This window comes from Dermacentor albipictus, chromosome 3 (genome assembly GCF_038994185.2).
Source record: "Dermacentor albipictus isolate Rhodes 1998 colony chromosome 3, USDA_Dalb.pri_finalv2, whole genome shotgun sequence".
Taxonomy (NCBI): domain Eukaryota; kingdom Metazoa; phylum Arthropoda; class Arachnida; order Ixodida; family Ixodidae; genus Dermacentor; species Dermacentor albipictus.
The window spans coordinates 180,802,878-180,820,643 of record NC_091823.1 but is presented as its reverse complement, the minus strand read 5'-3'; the positions used below and the strand labels follow the sequence as shown (position 1 = coordinate 180,820,643).

At 49.1% G+C, this 17,766-nt stretch overlaps 1 protein-coding gene across 2 annotated transcripts in view; it reads right to left on the bottom strand.

The window, feature by feature from the left end:
• arr (low-density lipoprotein receptor-related protein 6) overlaps window positions 1-17,766 on the bottom strand; it is a 319,317-nt gene that overhangs the window by 222,200 nt on the left and 79,351 nt on the right. Inside the window, exon 1 of one of the 2 annotated variants that reach the window (XM_065450136.1) lies at window positions 14,104-14,232. The exons of the other annotated variant lie outside the window; for it this stretch is intronic. The gene's annotated coding sequence lies outside the window, so the exon portion shown is untranslated. Of the gene's footprint in view, window positions 1-14,103; window positions 14,233-17,766 lie in introns of those variants that run through there. 2 annotated transcript variants of the gene reach the window in all.

Genomic DNA, 17,766 nt, shown 5'->3' with positions numbered 1-17,766 from the left:
CTCGTGTAGATCATATGAAGAAGATTAAACCCATTTTCGCTCGAACAGAACGATTCAAATACTCACCTTTGGTCCTGGCTATCGAAGAGTGGAATTCGCTTCCTTCTAGCATTGCGGCTATCGCTGAAACATCATCATTTCAGACAGCTCTTTGGACATACTTGGAAGATTCCAACGTAAAATGATGTGCGTCGTTGTTTTTTCCTTTCTTTTTTTTCTTTTTTCTTTTTCTTTTTTTTTGTGCGTGCCGGCCGTATTGTTGCGTGAAATGTTAGATGCCATGTTTTGGAACTTCTGAAGGTGCTTTTTGTTCTTTTTCTTTTTTTTTTGAAATTTGCTACATGTGCAATTTTCCAGTTCCTGTTCCTAGCCATTGTTTCTTTCTTAATAACTTGTACCTGGCTTCTTAACTCGTTTATTTCTGTATTCAGCCATTTATAACCTGTGTTGTATATTTATAAGTTTTCTTTGATGAATCCCCTCCTATGTAATGCCCGCATTGGGCCTTTAGGGTATTGAAATAAATAAATAAATAAATAAATAGGCAGGTGAGCCTGGCGCCCCATCCATTCCGCGGGCACATGGTGGCCGAAACGAGCGGCTCGGCGGCAGCGCAGTTCCCTCTTCCAGACGCTGTTGCCGGCTATGTGCCACGCCGGTCTACTCACAGACCCATTTCCGAGGTTCTCTGCACCGGGCTCGAGAAAGGGCCCTTTTCGAGACTGGTGCTGGCGACCACAATCCGGCACCAAGCGGCCCGCAGATTGCGGACTGGGATTTGGCGGCCCTGTGCCGGCAACGCTTGCGAGGGAACCCCGGCTTCACGGCAATGGTCGGGGCGGTGACCCCGACGGCGGCTATCGAGGAGAATACGGCACCGGGCGTCAAGACCAAGGTGACGGGCTGCGGAGCTTCCCCCACACCCCCCGTGTCATACTGACGAACTGATGCACGAACTGGGGGGGCTTTCGTGGCCGTGACCGGGCGTTCCGCAGGGGAGCGTGGGCACAAACATAGCGCTATGGGACTCCCGTGGGTGCCATTTTCCTTGTTCGGGCCGCCATTATTATTATCATTTTATTTTAGTGTTATCATTTTGTGTTTTGTGTTTAACTTTACTATACTATACGCGTTTTCTGTGTGTAATTGTATATAGTCTTCGTTGGGTGGGGACGAACTGCTGTTAGCTCCGCAGGGAGCCGTTACAAGCAGTTGTACCAACACGCACAATTTGGGGGAAGCAAGGCTCCGTTCCCAAACGCACTACGTCCGCTCCAGTGGGAGCGATAGCGTAGCACCACGCTGTCTTTTCAACCCCCATGTGGGCTGCAGCGAGCGTGCGCGAGAAGGATTCTGCCAGCAAACGAACTTATGCGCCACTTTGTGATCTCTCTCACGTGGTGTTCCTATGGGAACAACCTAGACCACCACGCATGCCGAGGATACGAGCCCAAAGGGACCAATACGCTCAGCCGCACGTGTTGCAGGCGACACTTCGTGGTCTCTCTCACGTGGTGTTCCTTAAGGATCCACCTATAGACCACCACGCGCGCCGAGGATCCGATCCCGCAGGAACGATACGCTCAGCTGCGTGTGTTTCATGTGCCCGAAGTGGACGCTCATTCGGTACTTGGCAGAGAGTCGTCCGATAGCGAAAGGCGGCGAGGGGCCGCAATGGCTAGCGGAACTGACACTACGAGTCAAATCGCAAAGGCGACTAACTCAACAATGTGCTGTAGCCAACACTACAAGTTGGGGACGAACTTCTGTTAGCTCCGCAGGGAGCCGTTACAGGCAGTTGTACCAACACGCACAATTTGGGGGAAGCAAGGCCCCATTCCCAAACGCACTACGTCCGCTCCAGTGGGAGCGATAGCGTAGCACTACGCTGTCTTTTCCACCCCAATGGGGGCTGCAGCAAGCGTGCGCGAGAGTGATTCTGCCAGCAAATGAACTTATCCGCCACTCTGTGATCTCTCTCACGTGGTGTTCCTATGGGAACAACCTAGACCACCACGCATGCCGAGGATCCGAGCCCAAAGGGACCGATACCATCAGCCGCACGTGTTGCAGGCGACACTTCGTGGTCTCTCTCACGTGGTGTTCCTTGAGGGTGCACCTATAGACCACCACGCGCGCCGAGGATCCGATCCCGCAGGAACGATACGCTCAGCTGCGTGTGTTTCGTGTGCCCGAAGTGGACGCTCGTTCAGTACTTGGCAGAGGGTCGTCCGAAAGCGGAAAGCAGCAAAGGGCCACTGTTGCTACCAGACCTGACGCAGCGAGCCTGATCGTTAAAGCGTTCTGGCTCGGCTATCAAGCGGCCAAAGGCTTAATGAGCCCTTGACCCCACGTTGGGCGCCACTTTGTGGTCTCCACCTATATAGCGGTGCTCCGCCGGGAGTCACCCAGACCACCGCGCGGGTCCGAGGATCCGAGCCCCTCAGGGGGACGATCAGCTCAGCCGCGTGTGTAGCGTGTGCCCGAAGCAGACGCTCGTTCGGTCTCCTCTGGGAGCGAAACAGAGCGCCACAAGGAGAAGGCCCAGAGTACAAGGAAGGCATTTATTGTACGACCACCTTGGCGTTCAGGATATGCCGTATACACCCGTTCCGGCGCGAGGCTCATGAGCCGAAGCTCCCGCAAGTCAAGGGGTGACACTCAGTATCTCAAAACATGGTAGCACGCAGCTATATGGGAAGATGGCTCCCAACGACCGTGCTACCAGGGCAACGTTCTTTCAGCTCGGGGTAGCCTCCGAGGGCGACTCGGCGCAGTACGACTGCGCACGTCAAGTGAGCCGCGTCTCTTTGGCGTAGCCTTCAGAACAGGAGCAGCGAATAGGTACGCAACCGCCCCGGGTCGAGGACCTTCGGCGAGACCGGCCAACCAAAGGGATGACCGGGAGAATGGGAAGTCAGTACGCACCGTTTCGCTGTCCGAGAGCTTCTCCCCGCGTTGCCGCTCCTCGGTCGACTTGAGTCGCCAGGAAAGAGGGAACGCGGGTTCCCACCCAAACAGACCAATCGGGTGAGCCCCTGGACCGTTCAGGGGCGGACGGCAGCAAGTGTTTTACGGTCCCGCTGCCGTTCGGCGCCCTCGGAGGAATGAGAGAGAGAGAAAGCGGTGGACCGCGCGCTCGAAGTTCAAAAGCGACCTCGCCGCGCTCGGCTCCTATGCCCAAAACGTGCTGCGCTATGGCGCTGCAACAAAATGGGCTACGCAGTCCCCACAACATGAAGTTTCAATTTCATGTTCCATGAGCTCGTGGAAAAGCAGACACTGCTCAAATTTTTCTCTTTCCCTGTAGCGCTTACTTTGACATGTTCGACTCAAATACGAGCTACGTGCTACTTCCATGCTTCCTAAGTCGTCATGAGTGCTCCAGGCCGACTAAGCATTCGGCCATATTTGGTGCTCATTCACAGCAGCGTTCAAGAGGGCTGCCATCCTTTGTGCCGAAGAAACAATCACTGCACAGTGGGCCGCAAGTTCGATGTTTCTGAACGGGTGGTGCAAGAGTGGCGACTGCAGTGATGCAGAATTTTCACCTGTGACGGCAAGCAAAGAATTTCCCATGGGCCGAAGTTAGGACACTTTCCAGAGCTGTAAGGCCAAGCTTAAGCTTACGTTGCTGAAATGCGTGATCGGACCCTGCCAGTGAAGTGCGACATGGTCATGAAACAAGCCCGGATCTTCGCCTTTTAAGGACCTGGTCCGCCGTAAGTGTAACATGTGGCTGGCGACAGAAGACCACAAACTTACGCAAACCGGATCTGTCAACAGAGCACACCAGATCTGTCAAAAAAGCCTCCATGACGGCTGTGTGTGGTTCGGTGCATTCAGCGTGGGCTGCTGTTCCACAAGATGTCGTAGTGCGGTGGTTTGCCAAATGTGGAATTTCACTGGACGGCGACGCGCTGTGGGACCATAGCAGCAGTGATGATGGAAGCACTAGTGAGGACGATGGCACAAATGAAGACGAGTAGCCCAGTGACCATGCCAGCTACGCATAAATTTTCGTAATAGAATGCGCCCTCGGGTATGCTCTTTCTTTTCTTTTTTTTTTTTTTGTCTCCGTCACACGCGATATGGGAGGGTCGACTTACGTTCGAGTCAACTTACAGTCGTGTAGATATGGTATGTCTGCATATTGTAATACTGGTTTTACCAGTGTCTTGTAGGCATTCAGTTTAACTGATTACGGTGCGTTACGCAGTCATCTTTTAAGGAAGGACAGTTTTCTAAGAGCTCACTAACAAATTGAAGTACAGTCGAACCTCGATATATCGAATAGCGCGGTGATCGCAAAATAGTTCGATATAACCAGAATTCGATATATAAAATCACGTAGAAAACGCGTCAAAAACTAGCGCAAATCAATCAATGAACCAATCGTGGCGCAATAGATACTCACATGAAGCTTCAAACAAAGTATTTATTTAGTTCGCTGAAAGTACTGAAGCAGCGTAGCCTGCTTCATATTGGCAATCGCGTGCTTGACCACGGCGTCCTCAACATAGTCCAAACGGTCCACAAGAGACAGTCCAGTGCCTTCTATTGCGCCGCAGTAGCGGCGTACAACGGCCAAAGCAGCTACAGCCTCAGTTGCAGTCGGGAGCGGGGCAACATCAGCGCCTGCTGGATCAGCCTCGGCAGCGTCTTCGTTTGGCCGCTCAGCAGTCACTTCTGCCGCGATCTCCACGTCTGTTAACTCCGCCACTGTTCCGGTGCTGTCGTCACCGCCAACGAAGTCCGCAATGCACATGATGTGTGGCTCAGCACCGACAAAGCGCTCCAACAGGCTCCACGGCCGCCTCGATCACGCGCGCACGGCGGGGGCAAGCCTCGCCGTGCGCACGTGTTCGACGCGGCTTGCCACGCCGTGCGCGCATAGGTGCGCGCGTGATCGAGGCGGCCGTGCTGGCTCCAAGCCGCCGCGTGTGTACGCCGCTACGTTCGAATGGCGCCCTCGGCACAACCGATGTGGGCAGCTGTCGTACGCGGCAGTCTGGAACGCCGATCGCGCCGCCGCTATCTTCGAGAGTGTTGCGGGAAAGCTCGCCTCCTGTCAACAGAGCGGACTTGGTCTGGGGCGGCGGAGTTCGATATATCCATTTTACATCCGGCCCCGTTCAAAATAAAGAATTAAAAATGCATGCGATTTTCCATGTGATATAGAAATTGTTTGATATACGCAATAATTCGATATATCCGTGTTCGATATATCGAGGTTTGACTGTAATGTGCGGTTGCCAGTTCAGATTGCCTCTCAGTGTGACTCTTAAATATTTAATCTTATCGTACATGGTGATTTCAGTTCTATCCAGTTTGTATGTGAAGTTATAGGGTTCTTTTTTATTGGCGACTTTAAAACATTGTTTTATTGGTGTCTAGCTTCACGTAAGCTTTTCCATTTCAAACTCCATGCTTGTATGTTTATTAGGTAATTTTGAAGTCTAATTTTATCATCCCAATGCTTTACAGTTGTGCACACTACACAGTCGTCTGCAAAAAGACTTATTTGTATGAGTGACTGAATGCAAAATTGTATATCATTGACGTAAAAAAGGAATAAAATGGGTGCTAAAACTGAGCCTTGGGGTACTCCCAAGTACACGTCTAAGTATTCTGAAACACTGTTGTTTATGAAAACACACTGTTTTCAGTGTTGTAAGAAGTGGGAGATCCATATTATAATTTGACTGTTGATTTTGAAAGCCGCAGGCTTTGTTATTAGGTCATTTGCAAAACCAAATCAATACATGCAATCAAATATTCGAACCCAAACGACTGCATCCGTAATTGATAGTGAGTCTTGCAAAAGCGTCGAGAATGCACTAACTTCTGGTGGAGCTCAAGACATAGCATGAATAAAGTCGCTTTTATGTCACAGGCCAGCTGCAGATGCGTACACTTTCGCCACAAGACGAAACTACATGAAACAAAGAGCACATTCAAAAACAAATAAACTTGGAAGCGCTAATAGCATGCTTAGCATGCGCACATGCACTTTTTCGAAGCGGCAGGCAAGAACTAGGCTCAAAAGAAGAGGTTGTGAGGAACCGTAGCACTTCAGAAAGTCGAGTGTTTTGTGCGTTTCGCTCACCGGATGGTAAAGAAAGAAGCCTTTAGCCATCCCTGTGGTGGTTGCGGCAACCGAAGGCGCAGTACCACGGCATCACAATCAAGTTCTCGTTCCTAACACATTCGATTTGTTTCGCTAACGCACTCAATCAGTCCGTTTGTGCTCGTACTTCCGTCACGCAGGGCTAACAATGGTGGTCGGAGCGCGCTGGAAAGATAAAATATACAAAAGCGCGGCGCCTGCATCCGCACTGGAAAGAAAAAATATACAGAAGTGCTGCGCCTGCTTCTACGTGACACAGATTGGCCAATGGTGGAGCGGAGGAGGCTGGGGTGACAGGGGGCGTGGAGAAGGAAATGTCAGAGAGAGCGGGGTGGCGGAAAGATCTATGAATGGCGCTACTTTTGGAAAATTGAGGGGCTTTATCTGCTAACGCCACATAGCCGCGGGGTTACTGGGGTGCGGAAACGAGAAGGCCGTTCCTCTTCGACTCGGGCTCAACAAGCGGTACGGACATTCCGCACGTGCGCCGATCCATGCTTCTGCGAGACCATCTCGTGAGGCCTCGTTCGAACACGCCACCGTTCGCATGTAAGTGCGAACGACCAGCCATTAATGTCCAGCATGGGCCAAACATATTCGCTCGCTATCGGGTCACAGGTGAGTCGGACTTCCTAGATTTGTCGCGCACCCATCGGCATGTTTTGTAGATAGCAACTCGGCTAGCAGGCATTGATCTATGAAAGGTGCAATAAATGCCCTTGTGATTGTTTGCACTACTGTGTTGTCGTTCCTTTGTCCCAAGAGCACGTGTGAGAATCCAATAAAGGAAAGAGTGACTCTTGAGCCCTTAGCCTTCTCATCTGTGGCTGAACGCCATAGCTTGGATCAAATGTGTTATATCATCACGGTACCGCACGTGCCTATGAAGTTGGGCGCACCTGCTGTAATCCCTTTCTTCCCTTATTCTCTATTTGCCCCTTCCCCTCTTTCTTGCTGTTGTCAAGAATGGCGAGTTGCGCAACAAGATTGCCACCTTGCCACCCGATTACGACAAGGGGTGCAAGACGCGCACCTCTCCCTCTCCGTCGCCGCAGCTGGGAGGCGTTCAAAGAAGCGGCCTTTGCGCTGGAATCCGCCGCCTTCCTCCAGCCCCTTCGACATTGTGACGGGACGAGTTCGGTGCGTGGACAATGATTCCAGAGTTCCCCAACGCGGAGCTGATTTGACACGCCTGGACAAGCCGCCGTGGGGACGACGTATTTTTGTGCTTCTCACGGTTCGGAGTGGCGCGGAACAACGAGCGACGCTCGTTCGGCAACGATAGTTTCCCGGAACGGCACCCCGCGCGGTTGCCTCTGTGTACAGAGCGCGGTTGCCTTTGTGTACGTAAACTGATCTTCAGAGCAGCTGCGAGTTGGTGATGTGTAAACGAACAGTCGCCGCGTCGTAGGAACGGCGGATCGAGTGTATAAAAACTGTGGTTGTGCGAATGCTGAGGACACACTTCTCTTGAGCAGTCATGTTAGACTGGTTCACTTCTCTCATGCAGTCCTGTTGGACTAATACTCTTTTTCTCAAGCAGTCATGTTAGACTGAGTTAATTTCTGTAAATAAACCCTTTTCCTCGTTCTCGATGAGAAGCAGTTCTTCACTTCATCAACGATCTCAGCGTAAATAAGTTGGACGACGGCATGGGCCAGCTACCTTCGAATTCATGCCGTACTCCAATCTTGGCAAAGGACCACGGACGATGGGATTGAGCCCCCAATCCTGACACTGTGTGCTATATATTGCACGCAATACCCGTAATAAACATAATTGCTCGGTTGTTCTGCTTGGGAGTACGTGGTCACTTCAGAATGTTTGTTACTTTTTCAGAAAAGTCTTCTGATATGAATATTTGCGTGCCCTTTAGTTTGCTACACTGAAAAAAATTTTTTTTTTTTTCCGCGAAATTGTACAACCGCAGAATGATAGGGCAAGGGTGCCGGCCATGCCCATTCATTTTAGTTACAGAAGGAGCCTCTGTAACCTGTTTATTACTACTTCGTATAGAGGTATCGTGGCTGCTTTGGGTACTGTACAAGTCACTATAGAATTCTTCCGCTGCTTTGCTATATCTTCGACATTGCTGATGACATTACCCTGCCTAGTTTCCTTCGCACTGTTTTCGTGCTGTGTCCATTTCTTACTGCTTCTTCAGTATTTCTCCCATCATAATTTCGAATACCTCCTTCGAATATTTTCAGCTTGTTGATTAGTTTGGCAGTTCCACGAATTCTAGCTGATCTCCTGAGTTGAGCACTTTCATTTTTTTTAGTCTTTTCTTTATTAGGCCCTTTGTTACTTGTAAGAGCTCGCCTACTGGTTGACTTGATGCTTTACCTCTCACTTCATTTGCTGCTATTGAAACCCGTCTAGTTATGGTTTCATTCATTGCCTCTATGTTATCTTCATCTGTCTGTTTTAAGGCTGCATATTTTTTTGGCAAGCGTCAACTTGAATTCGCCTGTTTTTACCCTTACTGTGTCTAGGCTGGCCTGTTTCTTTTTGACCAATATTACTCTTTCTCTCTTTAAATTGAGGTGGATCCTAGCTCTCAAACCTATGATCACTGCACTTTAACCTACCTAACACTTCTACATCCTGCACGATGCTGGGATCGGCAGGAAGTATGAAATCAATTTTATTTCTTGTTTCACCATTAGGGCTTTTCCAGGTCCACTTTTTCTTCCAACGCTTCCAGAAGAAGGTGTTCATTATTCGCAGCTCATTCCTTTCCACAAATTTTACCAACATCTCTTCTCGAGTGTTCCTTGAATCCACACTGTAGGTGCGAATTGCTTCTTCACAAGCCTGCTTTTTCCCATCTTTTGCATTGAAGTCGCCCATAACTACAGTATACTGAGTTTGCACTTTTTGAATCGCTAATTCAACATATACATAAAGTTGTTCTATTTCTTCATCGTGACTGGAGGTTAGAGCAAAGGTTTGTACTACCTTTATTCTATACCTCCTATTCTATACTTCTTAGCATTGCCAATGTGAAATGTATAAGGCAGTTACTGCGTGAAAATCACCATGTTACTGTACTCATGATCTCAGAAAATCTGAAATTGAAAAGGAATATAGGTCCCCAAATCTCATACAATTATTTAGGGAAACGTAAACTTAATGTAAATATTGTCCCTCAGATACGAGAAACAAGCTCACGTTTGTCTTAAAAGGGTCCTGAGGGACTTTTTATCCAAGTTGAGAAATGCATTTGACATTCAAAGAGACTGTCTCAGAAATATTTTGCCGCTAATGGTACTTCAATGCGTTCAGCAGAATCGTAGTTATAGGCTGTCAAAGGCCAGTGATCCCCTTTGTGGAGTTCCCAGTTCTTCTTCAATACCTTGCCCTGCCAAGACTATGGCAGAGCAAGGCTGTACCCCCAACGCTCCACCTATGGCCACAACATGCCACCATCATTATGGATGTTCAAGCAGACTACTTCCGATTTTGGCTTTTTCTGAGGCTATCCTTCAGCTTACGGATGAGTTCACAGTGTCTCATCTCTTTGTTGTGCTACAGTGTAAAAGTTCGCTACGTGCAGCTATTGTCGCACCAAGTTACATGAGTAGCACATTTCCTTTCGCACTTACCACTATTGATAAGGGGATTTATCAACGGCAAGTAGTAGGCAAAAAACCAGCTCAGTAACAATGGTCTCGACGCCAACAGCTAGTAGGGTGCGAGTGCAGTCTGCACTCGCGCCCTACATAGCGCTCCACTACTGCTTGCTCCCAGTTTTTCTTCACTACACTATAGCGATCACAATATTTTGAGGGTCAAACAAACTTCATGTTCGCTCGTGGGAGTATGTCAGCAGCAGACACATCAGCTAAGCCCTCAATGAATGCTGCACTCCAGATTCACGCTGAAAGGATTCCTAATGTAACAAACGTCGACCAGGATGGCAACAGACGTTAAGGGTACGTAACTTGGGAAGTAGACGACCGGTTTGTTTGTCAGATGTTGGCATTTGGGCATCGAGTCACATTATCCACAGATACCAACGTGGATACATATGCTGTTGTCCTCATTGAGCGAGCAAGCAGACTCGTTGCGGCACTAAATGGCAGCCACAATATCAACACTACCCTGCAGAAGCAGCTACAGGCCACTGCATGGGCCAACTATGTGCACAACAGGACTGGAGTGTGCCCATGTGCTCCAGTGTGGATATGCTGTTTGGCATAGACCAGTTTTGTCCGGTACCAGTCTGACCAACGGACAGTAGCCACATCCAAATGGCACATTTTTCACCATATATTATTTTGGTTTACAACTACACTGCGGTATTAAATAAGATCAAGGAGGTGGGATTCAAATTACAGTTATGGCAAAACACAATCACAAACGATATACGTTTTTCGCAGTCCAAGCACATCAAAAAACAAAACAACACCCATCCTGAACAAAAATGCATGAACATATTATAACACCAAGACGGAACAGGCACAACACCATATTTAAAGGGCAGACACAGGGTCCTCAAGTGCTGTGACTGTATGTGATAAGACAATGACAGGTAAGGCATGCCACCCCTGGACTATATGTGGAAAATAATGCTTATACATGTTGACGCCAGACGAATAGGGGAGTAAGTGCTACATAAGAGTAAGTGTCCCTAGCTCACCATCAGCAGAAGCAGCGGTCAACAAGTTGACGACAAAGGGCAGTACCTGCGGTCGCTGTGGTGGTGCGCACTCCCCCTCACAGTGACAGTTCTCTCAAGCACAATGCTTCACGTGCGGGAAAACTGGGCACCTGGCCCAGGTATGTTGAAGGGGGAGGACAAACAGCAAACAGCAGCAGCAGCCTGGTTCAAGCCCGGGTACCACACAAGCCCGAGGCCAGGGTAGCCGTCGCAAGGGTATGCGGCAGGGGCGTGCGGTGGGGGCGTGCGCAGCAGGCTCAAGTTCTTCCATGGCCAGGCTTTACATCGTGGCCGAGGACCTGCCGATTTTCGACGTGTGGCACATTGGCCTTGCACCATCGTCTGTGCTGCCGCACATGCTGACCGTCGAAATCTGCGGGCACCCCATTTCCATGGAGGTGGACACAGGGGCCAGCGTCTGTCATGGCCGGGAAACAGTTCAAGCGTACCTTCCCCGGCAAGTGCAATGAGGCTTTGGGTGTGATGCTGCGCAGCTACTCCGGGCAGCTCTCCCAGGTCCAGGGTCAGGCACAGATCAGCGTTCGCTTTCGAGACAGGGAGGCAACCCTTCCCCTTTACTTAACCGAGGGGTCATCGCCGACGCTGCTGGGTCAAAACTGGATTCATGCACTGGACAATCGTCTGCCAGAGTACAAGGAAGCCAGCCTGCGTTGAAAGACGTCCCCAACCTCCTAACTGAGTTCAAGTCCCTGCTCCAGCCAGGGGTGGGCACATTCGCCGATACGACGGCTGGCATCTATGTACCTAAGGGAGCCCAGCCACGTTTTTTCAAGCCTCACCCACTGCCATTGCCCTGATGGACGGGGTCACCCAGGAGCTGCAACGGTTACAGCGAGAGCGCATCCTGGTACCCGTCAAGACTTCTGAATGGGCTGCTCCCATCGTACCAGTCCTCAAGCGAGACGGCAGTGTCAGGATCTGCGGGGATTTCAAGGTTGCCATCCACACTATCACTACCGTCGAGGAGTACACGTTGCCCTGGATTGAAGATCTCTGGTCAGCGTTGTCCGGTGGACAGAAGTGCACCAAGCTCGAGCACCAGCTGCTTACCAGCAGCTGGTGCTCTAGGATGCTTCCCGGAAGTATGTCACAATATCGACAACTTTGGGGCTCTTCCAGTATGCATGCTTACTGTTTGGCATGGCCTCAGCCCCAGCTATATTTCAGAGGGAGATCGACAACAACTCCAGGGGCATAATGCACGTGGCAGTGTACTTGGATGACATCCTGGTTACTGGCAGCGACAACAGGGACCACCTGCAGAACCTGCAAAACATCCTGGCACGACTGCAGGTCGCCGGTCTCAAGCTCAACCTGGAAAAGTGCATTTTCCGGGCCCTCGGTGTCAAGTACTTGGGATGTGTCATTTCCCAGGCTGGCCCAGACTCGGCTCCCCGTAACATTGATGCTGTGCTTAAGGCACAGCTTAAGAGCTACCTCGGCCTCATCAGCTTCTACAGGAGTTTTCTGCCGAACCTGTCGGAGCACCTACAGCCGCTCCATCTTCTGCTTCGAGATGGTCGGCAATGGGTCTAGAAGAAAGAGCAGGAGCGGGCCTTCCAGTGCAGCAAGGAGCTAATCACCAAGGCTCCAGTGCTAGTAAACTTCGATCCTGCCAAGCCTATCATCCTGACTGTAGATCCGTTGCCATACGTCGTGGGAGCCGTCCTGGCGCACTGGGACAAGGATGGCCAGGAAAGCCATGTATCGTTTGCTTCTCGTCGGTTTCGTGCTGCAGAGCAACACTACAGCCAACTGGACAAGGAAGGCCTGGGCCTCATGTTCAGTGTCGAACGCTTCCACCAATATCTGTGGGGCCGGAAGTTCGAGGCAGTCACGGACTACAAGCTGCTTGCTGTTGGAGCTGCCGGGGCCTGACAAGGCAGTTCCCGTGCAGGCATCCCCTTGAGTGGTAAGCTGGGCCTTCAGGCTGGCAGCTTACAGCTGGTTTACCGTCCGGGAAAGGACCTGGGACCTGTTGATGCCCTGAGCCGCCTGCCCCTGTCTGAGGTGCCTGATGCTGTTCCAGAACCTGCTGAAGTGTTCATGCTGGAGCACGCGTACCCGGAGGTACTCTCCAGATCTGCGGTATCGCAAGCAACCAGTTAAGACCCAGTCCTGTCTCAGGTGGCCAAGGCGGTGTCCCGTGAAGAGGAAATGGTTCAGCAGGTCTATAGCCACAAGGCCACTGAGCTGAGCTTGCAGCAGGGCTGCCTACTGTGGGGTTCCACGGTGGTGATCCCACAAAGTCTCCGATCCAGGGACCTGCAGTTGCTGCACGCGGGTCATCCTGGGGTGGAAAAGACCAAGATGGTGACCCAGTCCCATGTTTGTTGGCCTAGCCTGGACCAGGATATCGCTCACATGGTGCAGAGCTGCCAAATCTGCCAGAAGCATCAGGGGGCCTCTCGTCGTGGAAATCACCCCCTGGCCATTCCCACAGAGACCCTGGTCCTGCCTACATGTGGATTTTGGGGGGCCTTTCAAGGGCCATTACTTCCTGGTGGTGGTGGACGCCTTTCCGAAGTGGGTGGAGGTTCTACCTGTCATCACTCCATCAACAGGCGCGACCATTGCAGCGCTACGACAGGTCTGCTTTCGCCAACACAGAGTGCCTTGCCTGGCTGACGAAGAATGGAATCCGGCGGATGATGGTTTCGCTTTACCGCCCTGCTGGCACTTGCCGACTCTTGCACTTGTTCTTTAATGCACTCATTTACGGAATTTAGAAACTCGTCATGTGGCAACGAATAATGCAGGTCTTCGAAATCCATACTACATAGTATATACTACATAGTATACATAGTATGGATATCGAAGACCTGTATTATTTTAGAAGAGTTAAATGCTGGGCTAGTTGGTGATCTTGCATACTGAAAAGAACTCTGTATTATTCCTTGCCGCATGACAGGTTGCTAAATTCCGTAAATGAGTGCATTAAAGAACACGTGCAAGAGTCAGCTTTTATTGACAGATGCGGTGTTTCCACAGGAGCTTTTCTAGAAATTCTTTTCATGTATTTGAAGTCGACACTGATTGGGCAGAGAGATGGTGTTTTTCTGCAGAAATCAGACATTTGTATAGGCTCAAAGGTTGCCCCTATTCTTAGCAATATTTACCTGAGTAAAATTGACAGCTGCTTAGAGAAAGCCTTACGTGATAGCGTTATCAAGATATTTCGTTATGTTGATGATTACATGATTTTCTGCAATAGGGAAGAATTCGATTCTGCTGCTACCTCGGTAAGTGAGCAATTTAAACTTTATGGAGGAGGATTAAAGCTTACCAAGGAATTTCCTCAGCGACGCGTAATTCAGTTCCTTGACATTTCCTTGCTCTTCGAACGAAATCCTGTTTGTTGGCAGTACTCCCCAAGATCTTCGAAGCTGTTGCTAAACTTTCAATCCAAGTACTCCAAAGCAGTAAAAAACAGAATTTCCACGTCGTGCTTTAAGTCTTCTCTCACCAGATCCTGCATGCACAAAATGAGCACCAGCTTTAATGTGCAGGTCTGGCGCCTATTAGAAGCAGGTTATCCTAGCTTAGCAGTGGCCACTGTGGCTGAGCGCCTAAAGAAATCGGTTTCAAGAGGGACGGACGTGATCACAGAAAGCAGTAATAGCAAAAAAAGAGTGGTGGCTATTCCATACATTCTTTCAGTGTTGCACAGGCTTAAAAAAGTTGCAAGCTGATATGACGTTAATGTTGCTTTCACTGCTCCCAATAAGCTAGGTAAGCTATCCGCTGCCGTACAGAGGAAAAAAGAGCAGGTAAAAGGCAAAAGAAGAACAGATGTTTGTCCAGTGAAGCACAAGAACAACAGTTTTACTTACTGTCGTATGGGTGTGGTTTATAAAATTCCCCTTAGCTGTAGCCAGTTCTAAATAGGGCAAACGGGACGGTGTATCAATCAGAGGCTAATGGAACATAAAAGGTCGTTAACTGGTGGATCTCCTTCTAATCGTTCCCATTTTGCCCAGATTGTAACTGCACTCCAGAGTTAGATGAATGCACAATATTGTACAGGCATAAGAATGAAGATATGCGTCTTATGGTAGAGGCATGGAATATCTATAATGGTGGAAGTGTGTGTATGCGTCAGCCTTCGATTACTTTACATAAGGAAGAGATTAAGTGCCTTAACAGTTATCTCTCACGTAGACCAGCACACGTACCCGACTGACACATGGTGATACCATTCCTGAGCTGGCGCAGATGAGTTTTATGTCTTCTTTTTTCGCCTTAGTGCTCCCTTCAGTTGATAGTCGGCGTTCGTGTTGTCCACTTCTCTACTCTTGTGTCCTGTTTGCACGCCTCACCTCTTTTTGCATAACAAATCCTTACCAACTAGCCCAGCTTTTTGTTGTTCTGTGCTGACCAGGTCAAGGTGCACATGATTGAAGGGCAAATCAGGAGGCCTGAAGGCACTAAAAAGAGCAACTATGTGTCGCTGAACTTTGGCTTGTTGGCACTTGAGACAAGCATGTGTCCAGCAGCGGATGTCAATGTTCATGCGTGGCTAAAAATGTCGGGTCACGACGAGGCGCTACGTTGCATGAATTGGAGGTGTGAAAAAGTATGTAAAGCCTCAAAGACGCTTCGACAAAATGATGCTGGAACATAGCGGTGAGGGCAATTGGTACAGCTATTACAAACCAAGGGAACTGCGAAGCCGGGAAGTAGCATGTCTTGGAATGCAGAAGAGTTGTCCTTATTTTGAAAAGCCGGCAGTTTGCTGTCCTTTTACTGTGCTGTAACCATGGCTACGGAATGCACAAGTGCACATTCCTCAATAATCGCATTTCCTTCTATCTGTGACAGGGCACCAGCAATGCTTTTGATAACTGATGGGTGAATGAATGAACATACCGCATGAAATGATATGATGAACAGTGCCACCACGCAGACAAACGTGCACAGATTAGATGGATGTGGGCGAAAGCGGCAGTGGTTTCTGCTGCAGTGAAACCGCTGCACTGGCGAAACAAATGTGAACATCTTGGACATGTGCGGAAAAGATTTTTCAGCCGCTTTGGCCTTTCCACCCGCTTGCCACTTCCCAAGTGTGAACATAGCCTGACTTTCTGTGTTCGCCAGTACCGGACACTTTCTTCCGAGACGGCAAAGTGCCGCTGAGCAGACCTGTTTCCGTTCACTTCGGCGTATTCGATCACTCTCTTTTTAAATGCCGCGGTGAACTGCTGTTGAGTACCAGTACTCATTTTGCGGGTTTTCGCGAAATTAACAACGCCAGGAACAATCGCTGCACAAAAAGCGAAGATGGGGTCAGTCCAACTGCATAGGCCGTCAGCGCTGGGCCATGTGGGTCAACATGGAGGTGATAACAATGCGGATTCCAAAAGGTCTGCGGCTCCCACGTGTTGCCAGACAACTATTCAGGTTTTGCCAAGAGCCAGTATATAAGTCGAGGGGAGAAATTTTACTAATGTTTTTTGGAAAAAACCTCGACCTATATTCCGCACTATACGGTACTCCCAATAAACATGTTCCTGCTTGCACGTCAGCTTTAGGTCTACATAACGAAGTTCTCCCTTCTCAGGATATTCCTTAGTCAGTGCAAAGACATCGAGCACTTCACTGAACTTGGCGTAAACTTCCTGGAATTGAGCAGACGCGTTGTGAGGGCCTTGTTCAAGGACAATTTGAAAATTGTCCGCATAACGAAGAAGCTTCTGAACAGACACCTGCACAGATGATAGCAAGGCATGCAAATGTTGGTCGAATGTAGCCAAAACCAGATCGCTTAACACGGGTGCAATGCAGGAGCCAATGCACACCCTTTTTCTGGATGAGCGGTTCGCCCATAAAGTTACCCCCGTCGCATGGAGGTATAGTATCAGTGCCTTGAGGAAGTCGTTCTTTGAACGACTTCCTCGTTTTGAAATCTCAAGACAGCATCGTGTGTCAGTGGCATCTATTATTTTAACCGATTATTTTAACATGTCACAATGTCGCTAATATGGTGGCCATGAAGGAAATTGATCTCATTAAAGTTGCCTGTACATTCTCTTTAATTAAGAAGGCAGTTTCATGGCTTTCAGAGAACTGTCTCACCACTGTGAACATATCTTCAAATTTACACCAAAGTGGAAGTCTGACCACCAAAAAAGCAGTGCTGGTTTGGCCTAACTCCCTAACTAGTGGCTGGCAAAAAGCTTTTCGTAGTGACTACAGTGACGGGGCCCGGTACTTTAACATCTACACTACAGAGACGGGGTCCGGCTCTTTAACCACATTGACATATGACAAAAATACGAACATATATATGGATATGTTGATATAGGAACAGTAATCGAGGCCCCATGACCATGATCGCATATGACAAACGGTGGAGAATAGCTTTTTTGCGATTTCGCTAAGTTCCATGTTTCGGGCCCTCCTGCATACACGATACATTTTTGTTGCGCATGAATATTTTCTCAGCGATCAGTGATACATATTGCGAGAAGGTTGGGCTGCAAAGTGGCTTCTTGGCGCGTAACTCGTGGAGAAATGTTTAGAAATTTTTCCCAGAATAAGAAGACAACAAAAGAAATATTACTTCGTGTTTGAAACAATACAAGTTGTTAGGCTTACATTAGAAAATCCTCAAGCATGACAAAAAACTTGTGCAGCAGGAGGGCCCCAGACTTGGAACTTTGCGAAATAGCGAAAATAGCATGCTTGATTTCTCGTCATATAAAACGTTTTCCCAAGAAAACTAGAGCGTCTCATAGCTAAGGGTTATTCCTTTGTGTCAACATATTCGGCCATCACATAAAATTCTACAGAAAACAAAGAAATGGTAATCAGACTTTGATTAGCGTAATCTGAACAGGCCCATATTGAAAAAACTGCATAATTTCAAAAATTTCACACAATTCCGACAAAACCACACCTTACTTTTTGGTGTAGATGTGACAGACACATATTTAAAGTGCAGCCACTT